Source organism: Xyrauchen texanus, chromosome 50, assembly GCF_025860055.1.
Source record: "Xyrauchen texanus isolate HMW12.3.18 chromosome 50, RBS_HiC_50CHRs, whole genome shotgun sequence".
NCBI lineage: Eukaryota > Metazoa > Chordata > Actinopteri > Cypriniformes > Catostomidae > Xyrauchen > Xyrauchen texanus.
The window spans coordinates 20,660,257-20,684,480 of NC_068325.1; the positions used below are offsets into that span (position 1 = coordinate 20,660,257).

Genomic DNA, 24,224 nt, shown 5'->3' on the forward strand with positions numbered 1-24,224 from the left:
ACTGAAACAATATTGTCAACTAGGTCCAATATTCACCTTTCTCAACTTTTTCTGATAATTTTCATCACAATATTAGGCTATGTGTCTATTTTTCTTAAATGCTTGACTCATGCCTAATGTTAATTTGATTGCTTGTGTGACGTGAGCAAATAAATACGTTTTGTCTACCTGATGTAGTAGATTTACTTTAATGTGGGAATATCATTGAGGAATATCAATACAGTGCTGCCTTACAAGCACTGAAATAAGACAGGGGGAAAAAATACTAAATTTTTTGCATGATTGCATTCACTAAGCCAACAAGACGCCATAGCAGCATCTTTAAATAAGGACTGCAGTTTTTCATGTATATTTGCACAATTATTTTTGCCAGCCAAGCAGGAGCACAACACGCTAACCATGCTGATTAGCATTTAAAAGAGGCCCATTTTTCATATCCGCTAGCTCCCGGCCCTTTGACTGCATCTGAACTCACGGACCCAACGCTGTTCAATTATGGCCATAAATACCGCCCAGGACAAAAGCCAGAAATGGAACTGTCTTGTGAGAAAAGGCGAACCTTTGAAACAACTAAAGGGCCTTTAATAACACTGTGCGGTGGACCCCAAACACAAGACAGCTCTCGGCAAATCCCGCTAGAATGGATCACGTACTAAAGAAGCTGACATACACTTAGAGAACCTACTCAAAACGTGGGAAGCCCACTTTCGCAAAACCAAAAAGTTGAAGATATGAAAGAACCCGAGGTCAAATTGATGAAGCTCTACTTGCAAAATATGAAAATTAGCAAAACGCTGAAATCACTTACATCAAATTTTTAAGTAATTACACTACAATCAAAGTGCACTTTCGAAAAGTAGCTAACTACATTGAAGCTCATGAAAGGGGCCATTTTTTATTGCATAACAGTGTATAAAATCCATTTATAAAAATGGAAAAAAAATTGGGAGAAAATTAAAATAACTGGGTCAATTTAAGACATATCAGAGCAGAAGGAAGCAAGTGTTATTCCAGGATAACCTTGTACGTGTTTTTGATTCATGCGCCCTTCACAAAAACGAATCTGGACGATTCCAGCCTTGCACCCCAAGATCCTCACTGATCCTCCACCTGGTCAACCTGGAGAGGGCATCAAGCCACAGTGTCTCGCACCCACTGTGAAATTTGGTGGATGATCGGCAGAGGTGGGTAGAGAAGCCAAAAACTGTACTCAAGTAAAAGTACTAACAAAAATAATTACTTAAGAGTAAGAAAGTATCCAATAAAAATTATACTCCATTACATAATACACATTGAACATGTACTACAGAATTATGATTATTATTAATGGAAATTCAGTTTATTTCAGTGTACAATTGTCAGCGTCGTAAGTATTTTGATCATTAGTTCTGTACAGCAGTACCGCCGCTCTCTAAATGCGGAGTACACAACCCACGTAGGTCACCAACCCTGATTGTGGAACACTCACTGTGTCTGAAACCACCCCCTATCCACTATATAATGCACTATTTCAAGTTTTTGCTATTTTGTAGGTGTTTGAATTCTGAGTGAGCCACACACCCTACTTTTGTTCACTCATTCTTACACACAATGCACTCAAATTTCAAGTACACTTGATGACGGTTAATTTCCCACAATCCACCATGGGGAAGATGTACTAGCTAGGAGTTTACTGCTTCCTTCACTCCTGCAATGTTTTATTTCATGCTGAATGTAGTAAATTACTTTTTGACAAACCATTACTGGATTAAAATTACATAATAACATATAGAGAGACAAAACATATAGACACATTTTATTTTTGATCAAATTCGTTTACTCTTTATTTTAACAGTATATATTAAATATTTATTGTATTAATATTGTATTTAATAAGAATAACAAATAAGGCCCAAGTATTTAAAAATGTCATGTGACGTGCCCCAGAGACACTCCGACACTCACGTCCGAATGCACTCATTTCGTTCACTTACTGCTGAGATATAGTGCACTAACTGCCATTTACTATGTAGGAAATAGTGAACGATAGCGGACACAGCCACTCTCGTCGCCACGATCGCCTCATGCACGCACCTCTCACACACGCACGCACGCGCAGAAATGCTGTCTGTTCGCGCTCCAGTTGTCGATCACGCGAATGGCAGATTATTCAATTAATCCGCCTGATGTAGCTGCGATAGTTCCCAGAACCCCCGCGAGGGCGCGGAGTAAATGCATAAATACTGCTTATGACATGCGGGACAAAGCACACTGATATATTGCTGCACTGATTTAAAAATGTACACTTACACAACTGATGTCATAAGAGCACAGTTACAGAAATCACTCTTACACAGAAAAGCCCGCGTTAGAATTAGCGCCAAAATTTACCTCAGCCTGTTGCCTGAAGTTGGAGCTGTGACTTTAATCTTGAAATATCAGCTTATCTTGGTGTTAAAAGAAGGCATTGAATGATGAAACTATTCTTTTTTTCACTGTTTGGAGCGAAGAAATTGTTTCACTTTGAAGAGTTTGATGCTGCTGCACTGATTGAGTGACAGTCTGCGACACCGACTCATCGCGCGCAGCTGTGAACTTCCGCTCTCGTAAAAGTCCCATTCAATAATATCTCAATAAATTACACATTAATTCAAATTAAACCCAGTAATGTAACGACAGTAACGCCACACATTGTAAAGAAGTAAAAGTAAAAAAAATTATAATTAGAAATTTACTTGAGTATGTTCCCCAAAATGTTACTCAAGTAAATGTAACGAGTTACTACCCACCTCTGACGATCGGTGATGATATGGTTTCAGCAAGGCTGGAATCGGGCAGATTCGTCTTTCTGAAGGACGCATGAATCAAACCACGTACAAGGTTAACCTGGAATAACACTTGCTTCCTTCTGCTATGACAATGTTCCCCAACTCTGAGGATTGGTTTTCCAGCAGGACAATGCTCCATGCCACACAGCCAGGCCAATCAAGGTGTGGATGGAGGACCAACCGGATCAAGACCCTGTCATGGCCAGCCCAATCTCCAGACCTGAACTCCATTGAAAACCTCTGGCATGTGATCAAGAGGAAGATGGATGCCCACAAGCCATCAAACAAAGCCGAGCTGCTTGAAGTTCATGTGATTTATGCTTCAAATTCCAAGTATTCTGAAGACATACGATAGGTTAAGATGAGGAAAAAAGCCAGAATCCATAGCGCATTCATAAGCATATGAAGCTCTTTCACAGTGGCACTCGTGTTCACGCAAGTACTTTCATTGTTTTTGGTTGTTATACACAACATTTTTTACTTTATTTTTTGGGTGAACTTTTTAAATATATAATAGATCATATTTATTTTTAATTATTATCTGGCACAACACAAGGATCACCACATCAAAGCTAAACACAAATTTACACTATTAATAATTATTTTGCTGCTTAAAGAACTATTGTGACGACTTAAAATGAATAGGTTAATATTTGTATTTTTTAATTCATTTAAATGTGCATAAACATGAAGATATCACCGTTAGATGCAGCGGTTACAGCGAGCACAAGATTTCCCAAGCTTTAAGCAGCACAATCAGTCTAAAATACATCTAAAATTCCCCAAACATCCTGTCCAGACCGCTCAATGCCAAAATAAACAAGCCGACAAGCAACATGTTGAAGACAAATGGGTGATCAAATGAGGAAAAAGTGAAAATGTCTCTTGTTCTCATTAATTCAGGGAAAATCAACACCTTAGGGAGATTGACAGTCATGTGACCTTTGGTGAATCCACAGAGTTTCCCCACTAATACAGCAAGAACCAGCTGAGGAGATCGCTGCATGCTAATAACTGTTTGTGTAGCGGGAATGACATGTGACAGCTCTCAGGGCGGGAAAAAATATTGAGTTAGGGCGGAGGGGTTTATTACAGATCAGAGGCTGGAAGAAGGCTTTAAAATGTGAATGTGTAATTAAATGTAAAGATTCTGCTGAATTCTCATCATTATGAAGGCTCTTATGCCTCAAGACTGAGAGGAAGCTAAAATCACAGACTAGCGTTCATGTCAAGCAACTTACCATAAAGTAGACTAATGGAAATCCAGTGATCAAATCAATCTTGCGCATATTCGTTATGCAAACTACAATAAAGATAAATCCATTTCAATCGATACCACAATCAAAGCTGTCAGCAACAGTGACCTTTGACCCCCACCATAGTGAAATGGTGACATTTGAGTAGTCTGATTTCCCATGAGCCCTTAGACAATCTTTCTATCAACAGCTCACCTCAGGCAGTTCACCTGTTCGATTCGCTCCGTGTTTAGGGTTTTGAAATTACTAGAGAAGTAATTGGAGGCACAAAACCAAATAGTGGGGTCTGGGTAGCTCAGCAAGTAAAGACGCTGACTACCACCCCTGGAGTCATGAGTTTGAATCCAGGGCATGCCGAGTGACTCCAGCCAGGTCTCCTAAGCAACCAAATTGGCCCGGTTGCTAGGAAGGGTGGAGTCACATGGGGTAACCTCCTTGTGGTGGTGATTAGGGGTTCTCGCTCTCAATGGGGCGTGTGGTGAGTTGTGTGTGGATCGTGGAGAGTAGCATGAGTCTCCACATGCTGTGAGTATCCACGGTGTCATGCACAACGAGTCACGTGATCAGATGCGCGGATTGACGGTCTCAGAAGCGGAGGCAACTGAGATTCGTCCTCCTCACCCGGATTGAGGCGAGTAACCGACCAACGAGGACCTACTAAGTAGTGGAAATAGGGCATTCCAAAATTGGAATAAAGAAATTGCAATGGAGGCATGCAAACAAAGTCAATGTTTCAGCAACATTTTGAAAATACTGAAATTAATGGCATACGTTATACACCGCCCTTAAAACCTTGTTGTGCCGTGAGCATACTAATCTGGTTTGCTTGATGGATGGATGAGTTTTTTGTCACTGTGATGAAAAAATAAAGATTTTCTGAAATTTGAATTGCACAGATCTCTTTTGGTTCAACTATAAAATAAAACTGCTTCTGTTGAGTCCCGTCAATGTAATTACAGTTCAAAAATGCCAGCAACTGCCCCAGTCCAGCTTTGCCAGACCTCTTTCGCTTGGTTTGTTCTCCAAAGAATTAATGAGACAATTCATCATCCATTCACAGCGATGCCCCTTCCAACAGCGCCCAAAAGCTGAGCACAGATTCCCTAAAACCAACTCTAATTGGTTTTGTCCCAAAAACAGCACCACCTAGGACATCTCGAAAGGCGACAATTAAACAGTCTACTGGAGTTTCCCTGAAGTTTTTGCTAAGTATGCACGCAAGGATAAAATGAAGGGAATTATGTCACTTTCCACAAATTGGGTACAAATTGCTGTCCATTACTCTTTTTAAGCAGTAAAAAGCAGAACACAATCTCTCTTTGAAACATTTCTCTTTTACTGCATTTATCAAGCTCAACCATTCAACCCTTTTACCGAAGTTATTTTAAGAAACATGTATTTTTCCTTCATGAATGGGAAATACAAAGTTTATAATACCTACACATCACCAGTTTGTCATAAATTAGATCTGCAACCCTGTTACTCATTGTGGTTGTGTGCCACTTTTTTGTTGTTCCATTTAGTTTTTCTTAAGACAATAAAAAAATGTAAATTGTATGTCTATTTGAATGTTATTTGATATTATAAGACAACTAACTTGTATTTATTGCTATCACACAAATCAAGGTTAACATGTTTTATTATAGGTAAATAATCCCATTCGCTCAATTTTAAAAAGTTTCTTTAATTTATGAGATATACAAGTTTATCAATATTTACCAAAAAATACACTCAAACAATTATAATCTTTCATGTCTTTATTGAACACACCCCCCATTAAACATTAACAATGCTGTGGAAAAAGAAAGTGAACCCTTGGATTTATTAACTTGTCGATCATCCTTTGGCAGCAATAACCTCAATCAAGCATTTCCGGTAGATGCGGAATAAACCCGCACAACGTTCAGGAGGAATTTATGGACCATTCTTCCTTACAGAACTGCTTCAGCTCAGTCATATTCTTAGGATGTCTGATGTAAACGGGTCTCTTGAGGGCATTCCACCTCATCTCTATTGGGTTAAGGTCTGGGCTCTGACTGGGACACTCCAAAAGGTGTATTTGTTTCTGTGCGGCAACATTTGTGTTGGACAGCAGAGGCTTCCTACGTGGTGTCCTTCCATGAACACCATTGTCTGTTTAACGTTTTCCATATAGTAGACTCATGAACAGAGATATTAACCAGTTGCAATGATTTTAACTGTTAATCTAGGGATGTTTTAAACCTCATTGAGCATTCTGCAGTAGCTGAACGGCCACTTCTAGTGAGAGTACCTATATTACTAAATCATCTCCATTTATAGACAATTTGACGAACTGTTGACAGATGAATATCTAACGGCCACTTCTAGTGAGAGTACCTATAGTACTAAATCATCTCCATTTATAGACAATTGGACGAACTGTTGACAGATTAATATCTAATGGCCACTTCTAGAGAGAGTACCTATAGTACTAAATCATCTCCATTTATTGACAATTTGACGAACTGTTGACAGATGAATATCTAAGCTCCTCTAGATAACTTTGCAACCCTTTCCAGCTTCATGCAAAGCAACAGTTCTTGATTCTGAGATCTCTTTTTGAAAGGCATGGTCCACGTCAGCAGATGCTTCTTGTGAATAGCAAACTCAAAAAGTCAAAGTATCGCTAACCCACACATCAAATCTTTTTTCATTAATTGAATGCCAGGTTTGCCAACTCCTGACTCTAATTAGCTTTCATTGATGTCATTAGATCACATGTTTGTCATGTTTTTCCAACCTAATCTGTGAAGAATAATCAATAATTGTGTTATTATTTCAAACAGATTGTGTTCGTTCATTATTGTAACTTAGATGGAGATCAAACCAGATTTCCAGAAAAAAATGTATTAGTCATGGTTTAAACCATTCATTATTTTGGATCCTTTTCACTTAATTTGCCTTATATTACTGTAACTATCTGAATTGGATCACACCAATTCCCTATTTAAAACATGAGCAATCTGTAAATTAATCCCTGCTTGGTGCTCATTAAGTCTGGCCTAGCTACAGGGGCAGTATGACCTAGTTAGTGTTCAGGGTACAGTTTTCATCCCGACATGGCACAGTCATTACAGCAGAGAATTAAAGATCTCCTCGCGGGAGTAGTGTCAATACTTGCTTGAGAGTGTATCTATTTGTTAGTGCATCCACTAGCATGGCAACACAAAACACTATTCATGTCAACACAATAAACAACCCTGGTTGATAAGAACATTGAATTCTTGTCTTTTATGTCCGTGGGCTACATTTACACCTCTTATTGTGAAATCTGTGAGACGTCTTTGTGCCCACCAACAAATTTCATTTACCACTTTCTCAAACAAGCATTGATGATTTTTGTTGAGAGCACCAGTGCCATGTTCTTAATTAGTAGTTAGTCATTAATAATCAGTAATCAATTAAGTAATTCATTATTTAAACATTTAAATCATAATTAAATCGCATCCTTTTTTTGTGGTTAATGATTAATCGCGAATGTTAAAAAGTGCTGAAATTTGAATTTATGTATACTACTTTTCCTGTCAAAATGCATGTAGTTTCATTTTAGAAAACAAAACAATATGTGAAAATAGTTTTTTATTAACATTTTACAAACAAAGCATTTCACAGTATAAAGATAGAAATGCACTAAAATTGCACCGATTCAAGTCATATTAAGTGGGAGTTTGACTAATTTAAATATCTAGTATTTCGCATTGGCCGGTAAATCTCTTAAACCCTCATCCTCCATAATGATAGTGGCCATCCACTTTGCTACAGTGCAATGACCCCAGACACATTGCAAAGGTTCCTAAAGGTTCTGCCCTTTTTCATCCAGTGTTCAGCACTCACACAGCGCTGAATAAAATGTCAGAATATAATGTGAAAATTGGTGGATGGATGGATGGATGGATGGATGGATGGATGGATGAGAGATAAAATGGATGGTTGAGATAGAATGGATGGAGTGATTGGATGAGATAGGATGGATGGATGCATGGATGAGATAGGATGGAGATATGATGGATGAGATGGATTGGATGAGATAGGATGTATGGATGGATGGATGAGATTAGATGGATAGGATGTATGGATGGATAGATGGATGGATGAATGGATTGGATGGATGGATGAGATGGGTGGATGAGATGGATGGATGAGATGGGTGGATGAGATAGGATGGATGGAGTGTTGTATGAGATATGATGGATGGACTGTTTGATGAAATGGATGGATGAGATAAGATGGATGGAGTGTTGGACGAGATGGATGGATGAGATAGGATGGATGAGATAGGATGGATGGCATGTTGGATGAGATGTATGGATGAGATAGGATGGATGGAGTGTTGGATGAGATGGATGGATGAGATAGGATGGATGAGATGGATGGATGAGATAGGATGGATGGAGTGTTGGACGAGATGGATGGATGAGATAGGATGGTTGAGATGGATGGATGAGATAGGATGGTTGAGATGGATGGATGAGATAGGATGGATGGAGTGTTGGACGAGATGGATGGATGAGATAGGATGGATGGCATGTTGGATGAGATGTATGGATGAGATAGGATGGATGGAGTGTTGGACGAGATGGATGGATGAGATAGGATGGTTGAGATGGATGGATGAGATAGGATGGATGGAGTGTTGGACGAGATGGATGGATGAGATAGGATGGTTGAGATGGATGGATGAGATAGGATGGTTGAGATGGATGGATGAGATAGGATGGATGGAGTGTTGGACGAGATGGATGGATGAGATAGGATGGTTGAGATGGATGGATGAGATAGGATGGATGGAGTGTTGGATGAGATGTATGGATGAGATAGGATGGATGAGATAGGATGGATGGAGTGTTGGATGAGATGTATGGCTGAGATAGGATGGATTGAATGTTGGATGAGATATGATGGATGGAGTGTTGGATGAGATGTATGGATGAGATAAGATGGATGGAGTGTTGGACGAGATGGATGGATGAGATAGGATGGATGAGATGGATGGATGAGATAGGATGGATGGCGTGTTGGAGGAGATGGATGGATGGATGAGATAGGATGGATGGAGTGTTGGATGAGATGGATGGATGTGATAGGATGGATGATATAGGATGGATGGAGTGTTGGATGAGATGGATGAGATAGGATGGATGGCATGTTGGATGAGATGGATGGATGAGATAGGATGGATGGCATGTTGGATGAGATGGATGGATCAGATAGGATGGATGGCGTGTTGGATGAGATGGATGGATGGATGGGATAGGAAGGATGGAGTGTTGGATGAGATGGATGGATGGATGGATGATATAGGATGGATGGAGTGTTGGATGAGATGGATGGATGAGATAGGATGGATGGCATGTTGGATGAGATGGATGGATCAGATAGGATGGATGGCGTGTTGGATGAGATAGGATGGATGGCGTGTTGGATGAGAGGTATGGATGAGATAAGATGGATGGAGTGTTGGACGAGATGGATGGATGAGATAGGATGGATGAGATGGATGGATAAGATAGGATGGATGGCGTGTTGGATGAGATGGATGGATGGATGAGATAGGATGGATGGAGTGTTGGATGAGATGGATGGATGTGATAGGATGGATGGAGTGTTGGATGAGATGGATGGATGAGATAGGATGGATGGCATGTTGGATGAGATGGATGGATCAGATAGGATGGATGGCGTGTTGGATGAGATGGATGGCATGTTGGATGAGATGGATGGATGAGATAGGATGGATGGCATGTTGGATGAGATGGATGGATGGATGAGATAGGATGGATGGCGTGTTGGATGAGATGGATGGCATGTTGGATGAGATGGATGGATCAGATAGGATGGATGGCGTGTTGGATGAGATGGATGGATGGATGAGATAGGATGGATGGAGTGTTGGATGAGATGGATGGATGTGATAGGATGGATGATATAGGATGGATGGAGTGTTGGATGAGATGGATGGATGAGATGGCTGGATTAACAGTCTGAAGGTCTGTGCCAAGTTTGCAGTTTGTAGCTTGAACGTTTTAGGAGTTACTTTCAGAAATGTTGGTCTTAGTAAAAAAAAACCTAAACAAAATCTGTAGAAAAACAATATGTTTGCTTTGTCAAACCAACGTAATGCAATAGAAACACACGTCTGAAGTTTAAAAACCCTGCGTGTTTTGAAACGCTTGTCAAACATGAGGCTGCACGCACTAGCCACATTCCACTACGATATTTCATTTAGATTGTAATGGACACACATTTTCAGGTCACTTTTGAGTCAGAACATCCGCACAACTCTAGAGAGGTTACAATATCTTCACTCGACCATCTGTATTCATCACCCTCTTCAAATCTGAGGACCGTATTTCATCGCTAATTCCTAATTCTGCCATAAACAAGATAGCCGGCGAAACTTTAATACGATGATAACAGCACAGTTCTCTCTCCCCTCCCAAAACCAGAAGAATAGCTGCTGCAGAAAGCAATTTGCACACTGAATTTTCATGTTTAATGCCCACAGTGGTTTTAATCATGCTCAGCATTAACAAGTATTTTAATTACCAGTTGTCAACAACTGTGTTTGGAATAATTTCAGTAGTTAAATGTGAGGCTTTTGTGTGCTGTGCCTGCGAGGGAAAGATACAGGGTTAGATTACTGTATGCAGATCATTCAAAATGATCCTGAAAAATAACAGCAAAGGGGTTTGAAAGTAAATGTCACTAAACATAATGACAAACATTTTATTTCTGGTTAAACTATTCCTTTTAAATATTGTATAAACATTCAACATTATCAGGCAATCAACAATGTAGCAACAGACAATGTATCCTCTTCCAAGTGCCATCTTGTGCGACAACACCAATTTGACAACACATCAACCACGGCTAATCCCAGAACAGGCCAGAGGCCAAGTCAGGCTTTATAAAAGAACCACTTAAAGGGACACATGTCTGATCTGAGCGCAGCGGCTGTGAGCTTCTCGTGCCAGCATCATTCATCACTCCGCAACTTCGTCAATGAGCTGTCAGGCTCCATTGCAGAGTCATGACACACATCACACAGACACTCCTGAGAGCATCATTTCTCTCTTAAGTAAGAAGAAACTGAAAATGCAAACTGTATGCGGTGTTCGCACGGATGTTTCTCAGTTGCTTGGTGTTGCTTTGGCTCTAGGCGAAGGGAGAAACCCAGAATTCAAGAATATGGAATGAAAATGGGGCCCTTCCATTTTTGGGAAACGATTCCTTTAATTTAGACTAAATCGGCAACTTTGTTGCTCATTCTGAACTTATCCTAACCCAACTTTGTACAGTTTAAGGAGAGTTTCATCCACAGCTCATTCCAGAAAAAGGGAGATAGAGAAAAGCGTCAGCGGTGATGGGAGAGGGAAACGGGGTTGCTTTTGGAGGTCAAGTTGGCGAGCGTCCAAAACCAGCATCTCACCCACGTTAAAGCTGTTGTCGTGCCACTCGCGCTGACTGCAGAACAAGACTGATGCAGCTGGTGCTCTGTGAATCACCGGTCCAGTCTTAAGTGGTCTACAGCCAGCCAGACTGACTCAATCGAAGCAGAACTGGGTCAAACTGTGGCTCAATGCCTCGATTAGGTCACGGATTTTATGCATCAAAACAGGTTGTATAAAACTTCTTCAAGTCTGGTGATCTGTTGCTTTTGGACAGCAAGCCAGACTTGAAAATGTATACATTTCAATGCATAAATAATAGAATATAAAAGCAAGGGATTATGTCAATAAATGGCAACCTTTAAATTGTGGATCGTTATGATGGACGCTGTACATCATTATTCAGTTCAGCGATATGATAATGAATTCAGAGAAATCCCTGCCCACGGCCCTGATCCAACTCTGTTCATAACCGCTTATGCAGCGTGAATGCATTTCGCATTAAATCGGCTTACATACGACCAGTATCGCTTGCCACTGAGGACATACACAAATGATGCACATAAGTACCGACGGTACTCGTGTTCCTCTGAAATGTGTGTGTGACTGAGCTGTCAAAAAGTGCTAGTAAAGGATTTGAAAGAGAATAAAATTAATCCTCCTATTCAATAAATGTTTCCGAGTCAGAAATAAGCACCAAACTAAATGTTTTAGGGCATTTTTCATGCTTTTAGAGAACAATACATTTGTTTTTATATGAAGCACATGTAAAAAAAATACTGTACATGGCCATAACTCATTCCAAACAGCGTTTAAATGACATTTTTGCTCTGTAAATGAATTAAAACCTTGTTATTTGGAGGTCACAGATCGTAGCCATATGCATAGTGATATATCTTAAAGTCGATATAATGTGGCATGCACACGTTATGCATTTCAGAGTAAATCAGAATATTTTAAAGAGAAAAAAGTAGGGCGGGGCTCCAATTTATCTTATAATTATATAATAATATATATATGTATATTTCTACACATATTTTTTCATATATACATATTTGTAAAAACATGACCATGATGAAATGTGCTCAATAAGACTAGAAGTGTCATGAAGGTTCAGGACCCAAAAGCAGATTTGAAAAAACAAGGGAATTTATTCACAAAAGAATAAAGGTAAAACTCAAACTACCCTGTAGTCCAGGACAAAGCTAACTGAAAAGGCTATGGGTCAGACGATACACTAACCAGGACCGAGCGGACCGAGAGCAGGAACAGGGATGTAACAGGACCGATTAAACACCACCAACATACAGACAAGACCGACTAGAAAACAAGACGAACTGGCCCGGACAGCAAACACGAGGAAACTAAAATAGGGAGAGAAATCAACATGTTAACAAGACAGGGCAGGTGTTACTAATAAACTAATAATGGGCAAACAAGTAGGCGGTGTATGACGTCAGACAGAGAGACACGCGGCGGAACAGAAAAAAACCACGTGCTCTCCCAGGACAACAAAACACCTGAATGGCATGATCGCCCATCGCCAAGACAATAAGGCGATAGACGCTCATGCCAACCGACAAACAAGAGGAGAGAATGCGTAACCTGACCGTACAAGCCGATAAGACGGGACACCTGTGCGAGACTTCGGCCACAAACAAACCCAAAACCTCAGACCGAAGCGACCGAACCTCAGGACAACGTGAAGACAGCTCTTGACCTGGCCGCACAACACAAAGCGGGCGTAAAGCGTGTCCGCAGTTGTGAGAGACAGACGTAGATTATTGAGGCGAGTGCATGCCACCAGGATGACAAGCGTAATGCACTCACACCAATATAAGACAAGACATGGATCATGATTGTCCGGAACAGAAACCAAACCAGACAGAGGTGTCAGGATCCAGACACCGTGCTCCGAACATGAGACAAGACCGATCGAAGAGCGCATGGCAGGGAAATCAACCGAAACCGTGCGCTCACACAAAGACAGACAACAAAACACAAGAGAGATATGGGGCGATAATTCCACAGTCCTGTCAGACAAAAACCCAGACAGACAGAGTTACAGAAAATTATACTAAGAAAGTAAATGGTAAAAAAAAAAAAATTATTTCCTGTTGACTTTAAAGTGAAATTGTAATCCTTGTAAAGTAATCAGGACATTACACTCATTGTTATTTGCATGAATGCACCGAGGTAGAAAACTTGATAACAGTGAGTTTTCATTATAGTATTTATTTGAATTATTTTGAGTGTTAAAGTTTCAGCATTCTTATGTTTTAAAGTTGAGCTCTTGTTGGTGTGCAATCATTCACCTGAGAACAGATAACCTTTCAAACAGAACTATTCTCAACTTTTATGGACTCAGTAAAAGCTCCTGGGGAAGCGTGTATACATTTAAAAAGAAAAGCTATAGGCTACATAGGAGAAAAGACAGAATATAATGAGAATCCGCCTTTGTGAGTCACAGTCCCCACCATCAAAAGGATTTCTCTATGGGGATATACACACATAGACACACACACATCCCGCAGGTAAGTGGATTCTATGGAGAAACTCCATCAGGAATTTAATATTCATGTTTTCAAAAAGATCTGACAAGCAATAGAGGTGTCCTAATGCTCTGCAGGTTACAACTTCACAACTAGATTCACATTCAAACTATATTCTGTGAAAATGCTTTAGAGTAGATCTCAGAATAAATGCAAGTGTCGCATTGGTCTGTCTTTGTTTTAATCGGACACAACTGCAAACATTTTACATTTAATGAAAATACCAAAACTTCACGGCCATCCCCATTGACTTTGCATATATATAACTTACAGCATAGCACTTTGCTTAGCGCTTAGCACTAGCACTCTAGGGCGCTTGATGCATATTTAAAACTTTTTTACTTCAATTGTAAAGCTGATGATATTATTTGTAATGACAAAATGCACATTAAATTAGAAAAATGCTAAATCAAATCATTTTCACAAGCGCTCTCAGACTTGATGCTAGCAGAAAAATTGCTAACATGACTATCAGTGGTTTATCAAACTAAACAACAGATTACATGCTTTATCTTCTTAGTCCTTCTTAATTATCACATGTGATATTTGTTAGCTTACCCGACAGACTTAAAACCCACAATTACTGAAAACACGCATGTTCATGCTCAAACGCAGGTGAGATGACACGACGAGGTGGCGGCTTCTATTTCGCTCAGGTGATTGAGAAGAGAAACATGTAAATGTAAACAATAACAAGTGTGACAGGAAGGCGAGTGTGTGTGATTGTCTCAAGAGCATCCGCTCCGGTACCTGAGAGCATTAGCGGTTAATACTAGCCACGAGAGGAGCCGTCAACACCAGGAGAGTTCAAATTTAGACGCTGTCTCCTGTGTGTTAGTGTGAAATACAGTAGAGCCACGATGGGTTTTGATATTCACACCAGGTGCATTTTCATACAGCTCTCTAGTTGGGGGTGTCAGAAAGGGGTTACTTGCTTTCCATCACAAGTGAGATGAAAAACAGTTATAGCTTTTTGATTCTACCAGCTTTTGTCATAATAAAACACCTTGTTTACACCAGGTATTGAAGGAATAAGGACTTACATTTCTTCCTCACACAAAGCTCTCAAATTACTTCAGCAAACTTGGAATAGCCCACAAAACGCAGGACTACTTTAACGATAGTTCACGGTGCTTTGTTGCATAAATAGGGACTGTGGCATAAAAAGCGTATGAGCTATTTGATTCAGCTTTCTTTAATGGCATAACAGAGACAGAACACGATAAAGAAATAGAAAGCAAAGGAGCAGCAATGGTGCCGTATGACAGCTCAGCCCTTGCTAATTAGGAAACTATTTACTATATTCTGTGGTTGGAGTGTCTCTTCAGCCGTCGCTCTCTAGCGATAATCGCTGCTCATGACAGTGAATTGGAGCAGGTTTCAATATCGCTGTCATTATTTTCAGCTGACGAGGAGGTGACGCTGCCTTTCCTTTTCTTATATTAGCAGAAAGCAGCCTAGTATTCACGAACAAGATGTCATTAGAACTAAAGAAAAACCATGTTGTCACATTTGGCAGATAAATTGTAAGTGATGCGTTTTAATGAACTGTAATGTGACAATGAAGGGCGTGCCAATGTGGGTGTGAAGACGACAAAATTAAGCTGGCAGGCTGGGGAAAGGTTAAACTGGTGACAGGACTGACCAGGCCGGGCCGGGTAGGGATGGGGAATACACCGATGGACAAACTAGACCAACCAACACACACAACACACAAGGAGACTAAAATAGGGAGAGAAACAGGAGTGTGTTAACAGGAGAGGCAAATGAACTGATAATGGGCAAACAAGGAGGCGGGGGATGACGTAAGACAGAGAGACATGCGGCGATACAGAAGCAAAACCGTGGCAGGGCGGCGGGCGGTAGGGTCGTATTTCCGCACACCCAGCCCCTAATCAGGATAATTAGCCCTCGAGAGGGATAAAGGCCGACCGAAGACAACAGTGCTACAGAGAGAGAGATTTATGGACAGCTGTCCAACACCTGTGTGTGTGTTTGTCTTTTTGGTTAAGTTTATAATTAAAATAGTATTTATATTGTCAAGCCGGTTCTCGCCGCCTCCTTTCCATTAATCCCTAAACCCGGGAAGGAGTAGGGATGCGCCATAGTAGAGCAGTCACGGCCATCCGCCAGAGGAGCCCGGTCGCCTGGAAATGGAGGAACGGCCGCGAAGGGAGAAGGGGCTCCTAGCCGACCGCCTGGAGCGGTCAGAGCCACTGCCAGGGGTGGGGGAGACCCTTACCAGCCACTAAATGTGGAGGGGTTGTGACGACCACGAGCTGAGAGGGTATTCCGGCTGACCGCCTGGAGCAGGAGAACCATTGCCAGGGGCAGGGGAGACCCCTTCTGTTTCCCAAGAACGCAGCGGGGCGTTCCATCCACCAGGGGTCAGAATACTGCCTACGATCCGCCCGGGGAGCCGCGGCTTTCATCCATTAGCGGTTGGGGGAGTGGCTAAGAACTAAGCTACGGTGTATCGGAGAACCGGCAAGTGTTTTCTTTCTCTCTCTCTCTCTCTCTCTCTCTCTCTCTCTCTCTCTCTCGCTCTCTCCCACTGCCACTCCCGGCCATTGAGAACAAGGGAGTAATGTGGTAGGGCGGAGGGTGGGCCGGTGTCATGATTCCACACACCCGGCCCCTAATCAGGCTAATTAGCCCTTGAGAGGGATAAAGGCCGACCGAAGATGGCAGTGCGACAGAGAGAGATTGATTTACGGAGCTGTCCGACACTCATGTGTTTGTCTTTTAGGTTTATAATTAAAATATTATTTATATTGTCAAGCGGTTCTCGTCTCCTCCTTTCCCTTTAATCCCTTTACAAAAACAAAGCCACGTGCTTTCACAAGACAACAAAACACACGAATGGCATGAGCGCACATCACCAAGACAATAAGGCAATAAACGCTCATGCCAACCGACAAACAAGACTAGAGAATGCATAACAACGCCAAACAAAGCGATGCCACGCATTCTCACACCTGAGCGTACATCGCGAGGCAAATGCTACGTGATGCACACAACAGGCTTCAAAAACAAAACGAGCGTTACGTGAGGCGCACCAGTGTTCGAGAGAGCCAGACAAACAACCGACGTGAGTGCATGCTGCCAAGATGACATAAGCGTGATGCACCCACACCAGTAAAAGACAGAACGTGGAGCATGAGTGTCCGGATCCTGACACAGACCAAAACTGAAATCGAAATAGCTTCTCTGAGAGTTTTGCTCAGGGTTAAATGGACATTAGGGTTGAATCTGTCTTTTATTGTACCACCATGCATCAAATCAAATCGCTTCTCTACGGGGTACAGCACACAATATTTTAGTTCATATCCTTAAGTGAACTCAAATCAATAAACCAAGAGCTGCAAGCTCCTTCTCTCAGCATTTATAAAACACATCGCGAGCGCCATGTCTACCTTGCATTAACAACGTGAAGAGAAAGAAACCATCACTGCCTTCTCTCGAGTCCCTAGACACAAACACATCCTGTCTAAAGCCTCCTAGACAAAATCAATAGCCCGAGACAGCTGAAAGCAGGACGCCGGCTCTCCTCGTCTCACACCCGAGTCATTCAAATCAGCCATACTGCAATCAGCATGCCAAAGTCATCTCAGTGCATCTGGCCAATGTAGACTTTATCAGCTTCATCGCCGTCTCCTTTCCCGCATCCGATGTTAATTGCACATTTGGTTGGACTCCAAACGGCTGGAGATGTTTGATAGAGTGACCCTTTATGATGAAATAGAGCGGTGTAGTTATGGCACGCCTTCATTGCACTGCAGACGATCAAACTGAATCTGTGATTGAGTAATTGAAATTATTAATTGGAAAGAGGCAGAAATTTAATTAACAAAGGCTGGGGCAAAAGGGTACGCTAGTGACAAAAATTCCCCCCATATATTAGAGCTTAAAATGCAGCTGTGATGAATTGGACTGTTTTACTGAACTCATTAAAATGTAAAACAATTATTCTTCACTATATTCTAACATGGACCTGTCTAGTGAGAGATTAGAACTGTCTTAAAAAATAAACAACAATGGCACATTTTGCTTATTAGATGTACACTTCTTTTTCAGTTATTAATGGTAGACAGACAGACAGATATAATGACACACAGGCAGACAGACAGATATTATGACAAGCAGACAGGCATCAAGAAACACAGGCAGACAGACAGATATAATGACACACAGGCAGACAGACAGATATTATGACAAGCAGACAGGCATCAAGAAACACAGGCAGACAGACAGATATAATGACACACAGGCAGACAGACAGATATTATGACAGGCAGACAGGCATCAAGAAACACAGACAGACAGACAGATATAATGACACACAGGCAGACAGACAGATATTATGACAAGCAGACAGATATCAAGAAACACAGGCAGAAAGACAGATATTATGACAGGCAGACAGATATTATGACAGGCAGACAGACATCATGAAACACAGGCAGACAGATATTATGACAAGCAGACAGGCATCAAGAAACACAGGCAGACAGACAGATATAATGACACACAGGCAGACAGACAGATATTATGACAAGCAGACAGGCATCAAGAAACACAGGCAGACAGACAGATATAATGACACACAGGCAGACAGACAGATATTATGACAGGCAGACAGGCATCAAGAAACACAGGCAGACAGTTAGATATAATGACACACAGGCAGACAGACAGATATAATGACACACAGGCAGACAGACAGATATTATGACAAGCAGACAGATATCAAGAAACACAGGCAGAAGACAGATATGACAGGCAGATATTATGACAGGCAGACAGACATCATGAAACATGCAGACAGACAGATATTATGGCACAGGCAGACAGACAAGCAGACAGACATCATGAAACACATGCAGACAGACAGATATTATGACAGGCAGACAGATATTATGACAGGCAGACAGACATCATGAAACACAGGCAGACAGATATTATGACAAGCAGACAGACATCATGAAACACATGCAGACAGACAGATATTATGACGCACAGGCAGACAGACAGATATTATGACAAGCAGACAGTCATCATGAAATACTGGCAGACAGACAGGTATTATGACAGATATAATGGCACACAGGCAGACAGACAGATATTATGACAGGCAAACAGACATCATGAAACACAGGCAGACAGACAGATATTATGGCAAGTAGACAGACATCATGAAACACTGGCAGACAGACCGATATAATGGCACACAGGCAGACAGACAGATATTATGACAGGCAGACAGATATTATGACAAACAGACAGACATCATGAAACACTGGCAGACAGACAGATATTATGACAGATATAATGACACACAGGCAGACAGACAGATATTATGACAGGCAGACAGACATCATGAAACACAGGCAGACAGATATTATGACAAGCAGACAGACATCATGAAACACATGCAGACAGACAGGTATTATGACAGATATAATGGCACACAGGCAGACAGACAGATATTATGACAAGCAGACAGACATCATGAAACACATGCAGACAGACAGGTATTATGACAGATATAATGGCACACAGGCAGACAGACAGATATTATGACAGGCAAACAGACATCATGAAACACAGGCAGACAGACAGATATTATGGCAAGTAGACAGACATCATGAAACACTGGCAGACAGACCGATATAATGGCACACAGGCAGACAGACAGATATTATGACAGGCAGACAGATATTATGACAAACAGACAGACATCATGAAACACTGGCAGACAGACAGATATTATGACAGATATAATGACACACTGGCAGACAGACAGATATTATGACAGGCAAACAGACATCATGAAACACAGGCAGACAGACAGATATTATGGCAAGTAGACAGACATCATGAAACACTGGCAGACAGACCGATATAATGGCACACAGGCAGACAGACAGACATCATGAAACTCTGGCAGACAGATATTATGACAGATATAATGACACACAGGCAGACAGACAGATATTATGACAGGCAGACAGATATTATGACAGATATAATGACACACAGGCAGACAGACAGATATTATGACAGGCAGACAGATATAATGACACACAGGCAGACAGACAGATATTATGACAGGCAGACAGATATTATGACAGATATAATGACACACAGGCAGACAGACAGATATAATGGCACACAGGCAGACAGACAGATATTATGACAGGCAGACAGACATCATGAAACACTGGCAGACAGACAGATATTATGATAGACAGGTAGACAGATATTACGACAGGAAGACAGACATCGTGACACATAGGCAGACAGACAGGTATTATGAAAAACAGACAGATTTTATAACCGACAGACACACAGGCAGACAGATAGATATTATGATAGACAGATATTACTACACTGAGGCAGACAGACAGCTATTATGACAGACAGACACTTATATAGGCAAACAGATATTACAACAGACAGACAGATATTGCAACAGTAAGACAGACAGATATTACAACAGACAGACAGCTATTACAACCAACAGTTATTACAACACACAGAAAGACAGAGAGATATTATTATATACAAACAGACAGACAGATATTATGACAGACAGGCAGAGACAGACAGACAGATATTATGACAGAGAAGCAGAGACAGACAGACATTATGAAATACAGACATATATTATGACAGACAGGCAGACAGATAGACAGACATTATGAAATACAGACAGGCAAACACATGTGACAGACAGACATATATTAAGACAGACAGGCAGAGACAGACAGACATTATGACAGACAGACAGGTAGAGGCAGACAGATAGGTATTATGACAGAGAAGCAGAGACAGACAGACAGATAGACAGACATTATGAAATACAGACAGGTAAACACATGACAGACAGACAGATATTAAGACAGACAGGCAGAGACAGACAGACATTATGACAGACAGACAGATATTATGACAGACAGGCAGAGACAGACAGACAGATATTATGACAGAGAAGCAGAGACAGACAGACATTATGAAATACAGACATATATTATGACAGACAGACAGACAGACAGACAGACATTATGAAATACAGACAGGCAAACACATGTGACTGACAGACAGACATATATTATGACAGACAGGCAGAGATAGACAGACATTATGACAGACAGACAGGTAGAGGCAGACAGACAGATATTATGACAGAAAAGCAGAGAGACAGACAGACAGATAGACAGACATTATGAAATACAGACAGGCAAACACATGTGACAGACAGACATATATTATGACAGACAGACAGGCAGAGGCAGACAGACATATATAATCGCCCTTTTCAGTGGAGTCTCGACTCTATGTGCTTCACAGGTGTCATTTGAATATGTTAAGCAGCACTCCACAAACACATGTTCCTCTGAAGCCTGAGTGAACATCTCTTTAACAGCGCCGGCTCTCAGCACAGCTATATTCTGTTCCAAACACCCTGATGCTTCAGAGGCAGACAGCGGATGCTGCGAGATGACAGAGATACGGGGACAGGTGGCGTGCTGTACCTGAGCAGCGTACACCCAAACAGATGGTGCTGAAGAGATAATTACAGATTTAAGGATGCATCATTCCACACTTAAGAAGCTGCTGTACATTTGTTTTTATGAAAATCTGCGAAAATGAAAGGCAGTTCCAAGGATGTACAATGATGTAGAAATATTTCAGAAATGTATAACGCATCAATCGCTCAAGACGATTTTTAATGCATGAGTCAAACTCACGTAGAATGGCGAAAATTTTTGACAGGATTTTCCATGCATCATTTATTTAAATGATATCGCTGTATGTTGTTGCGAGCACATCCGATAGACAGTGAAAACGCTCACAGAACACATTCACAATAATACATTTATTCCGCGGCGTTTACGTCTCTCTTTGACACTGTAGCGGCTTTCACGACGTACAAAGTAACATGAATTATCTTGCGTCTCGTCTACACTCTCAAACTGGTCGATTTTGAAATTATTGACGATTTTGGTGCGGTTATCGCCTGATGCCAAACAATCTCAAATTAGCCAAATACAACAATTCTGAAGCCATTACTGAAGCGCAACCGAGGCTCTTTGACAAGATGGGAATTTTGAATTGCTTCGGCTGACTTTTGAGATTGTAAGAACTTGTTCGAGTTGCTTTACTTCTTGTGGCATTGCAGTATTGCGCGTCTTTGACACATGCTAGCATGCTAGGCACTTGTCACTTGCCTGCTTGTTGTCGTAAGTCCCCGAGGACTGTCCATCCACTGACTCCAGAAGATTCTGACATCTGTGATAAACCCAAGATGTCTGCTGCTGACCCAAAACCAGTCATCTGTGAATTCAGTCTGTTTGCTAGCATTGAACGTCAGTCTGAAAACCTAGCAATTAGGGATTTGACGTGATTTCCTTGTCCTCATTTGCTTTGACACTCTCAAATGAGATAACCACGTTTGAGAGATAGTCTTAAGCTGCTGATCGGTTTACGTGACGAGATGCATGAGCTTTCATGACCAGCACGGTTAGCATAAAATCCAACCTGAACGCTGCTGTTCATTCAATGGTTTGACAGATGTGTGACTAGGTAACGACCGGGTCGTGATGGTACTTAGAGGTTCAGAACCATTCCCGCTGAACAGCAGGCCAGTTTCAATGCACCTGCAGCCCAGTGGCACCATGTCAAATCCATAAATAATGCGAGTGGCAGTAAAACAGAGGGGAACATGATCCCTCAGCGGGCATTCTTTACTCTCTATGAGACAAGACTGGTCCAGTCCATCCATTTATTATAGATGTGCCCTGCATCCGTACCACAGCTCGTACCACGTTCCCCGGGGCAGCTGCCGTGAAATCACCTGCTGGAAAAGTGAGGGAATAGTGGAATGGCAAGGAGGTTGTGAGATCATAGGAAGAGGACATTGCGTTACGTACCATTGTACCGAATGTACCATTGGAAGTTTCTCTCAAATGTCTAGTTTTGGTGTACTTCTAAAGTTCTCATGTGGAGTATTTGTTGTGAAATTAGGAACGAAACGTTCTGTTCATATGTGCCGTTTCACCACTTTGTGCTGCAACTTTGTTTATTGATTTCCTCCATTTAATTTGTGAGAAATAGACTCACAATTTCCACAAATTATAAGAAAAATCATACATTTTTGTCTTCCATAATTTATCCAAATATACAGAGTTCTGACAAATAAATCGCACTCCATTTTCGAGATTTTTACCCAAATTGTGATTCCGAATGCATTCATCGTGCTAAATCGTTCAACCCTGTTACCAACGTCTTAATTTGTCAATAATTTGTCAAATCAAATGTATTCCAAACTACAAACTACCATTCAGTCCTACTAAGTTGATAGCGTAATCAAGGCTAAATCTGCAACCCTGTTACCGCGCAATTTCCACCCTATTAAAAAAAATTGTCAAAAAATAATTCAACTTGTGACACGCCAGAACTGAGTCCCGCCAAATAAATCAAACTTAATTTTCCAAATTTTAATACATATTGTATTACACATTGTTGTGCTGACTGCATTCATCATGCTAAACGGTTCAACCCTGTTACCAATGTTTATTTAAGAATAATTAAAAAATATATATATTTATGTAAAATACTATTTTATTCCAAACTAATGTTTAGCACAAAATTCTCAAAACCCTTCTAAAAGACAGCATAATTAAATAGTTACCGCACAATTTCCACCCAATTAAAAAATGGTAATAAAGTATTTAAAATGTGATGCTAAAGATGTCCCGCCAAATAACGCTCACTGCATTAGCTGCACTTGTATCGTAGTCAGGGCTGGACTGGGAAGAGAAACTGGCATCTGGCCCAAAAGTTGTTGAGCGGGGGTGTGTGTGGAGCGGGTGTGTGTGCCGGGGGTGATCCAAAAGTTGTTGTGTGTGTGTGGGGGTGGGGGGAGTTGTGCGGTTCGCTGTCCTTTTATGCATATCGCAGCGCCGGTTTGTGGTCCGTTCTGTATAACGCGTCGGCCCATTTTAGCTTCTCGCGGACCATTCGGCATGTTTCGCAGACGACCCACCGGCCCACTCGGTTCTCCCGATGGCCAGTCCAGCCCTGATAGTAGTGTTGACTGCATTCATCAATATAAACCGTTCAACTTCATTACCAAAGTCTTTGTTAGAAAAATATTTCTCTAACTTAGACCTTAGAGAGTGATAGCTTCATTAA

The 24,224-nt window shown here is 41.2% G+C and overlaps 1 pseudogene; it reads right to left on the minus strand.

Moving 5' to 3' along the window:
- Positions 1-22,364, minus strand: part of LOC127641015 (dynein heavy chain-like) — a 104,957-nt pseudogene extending 82,593 nt beyond the window's left edge.
- Positions 22,365-24,224: the final 1,860 nt, after the last annotated feature.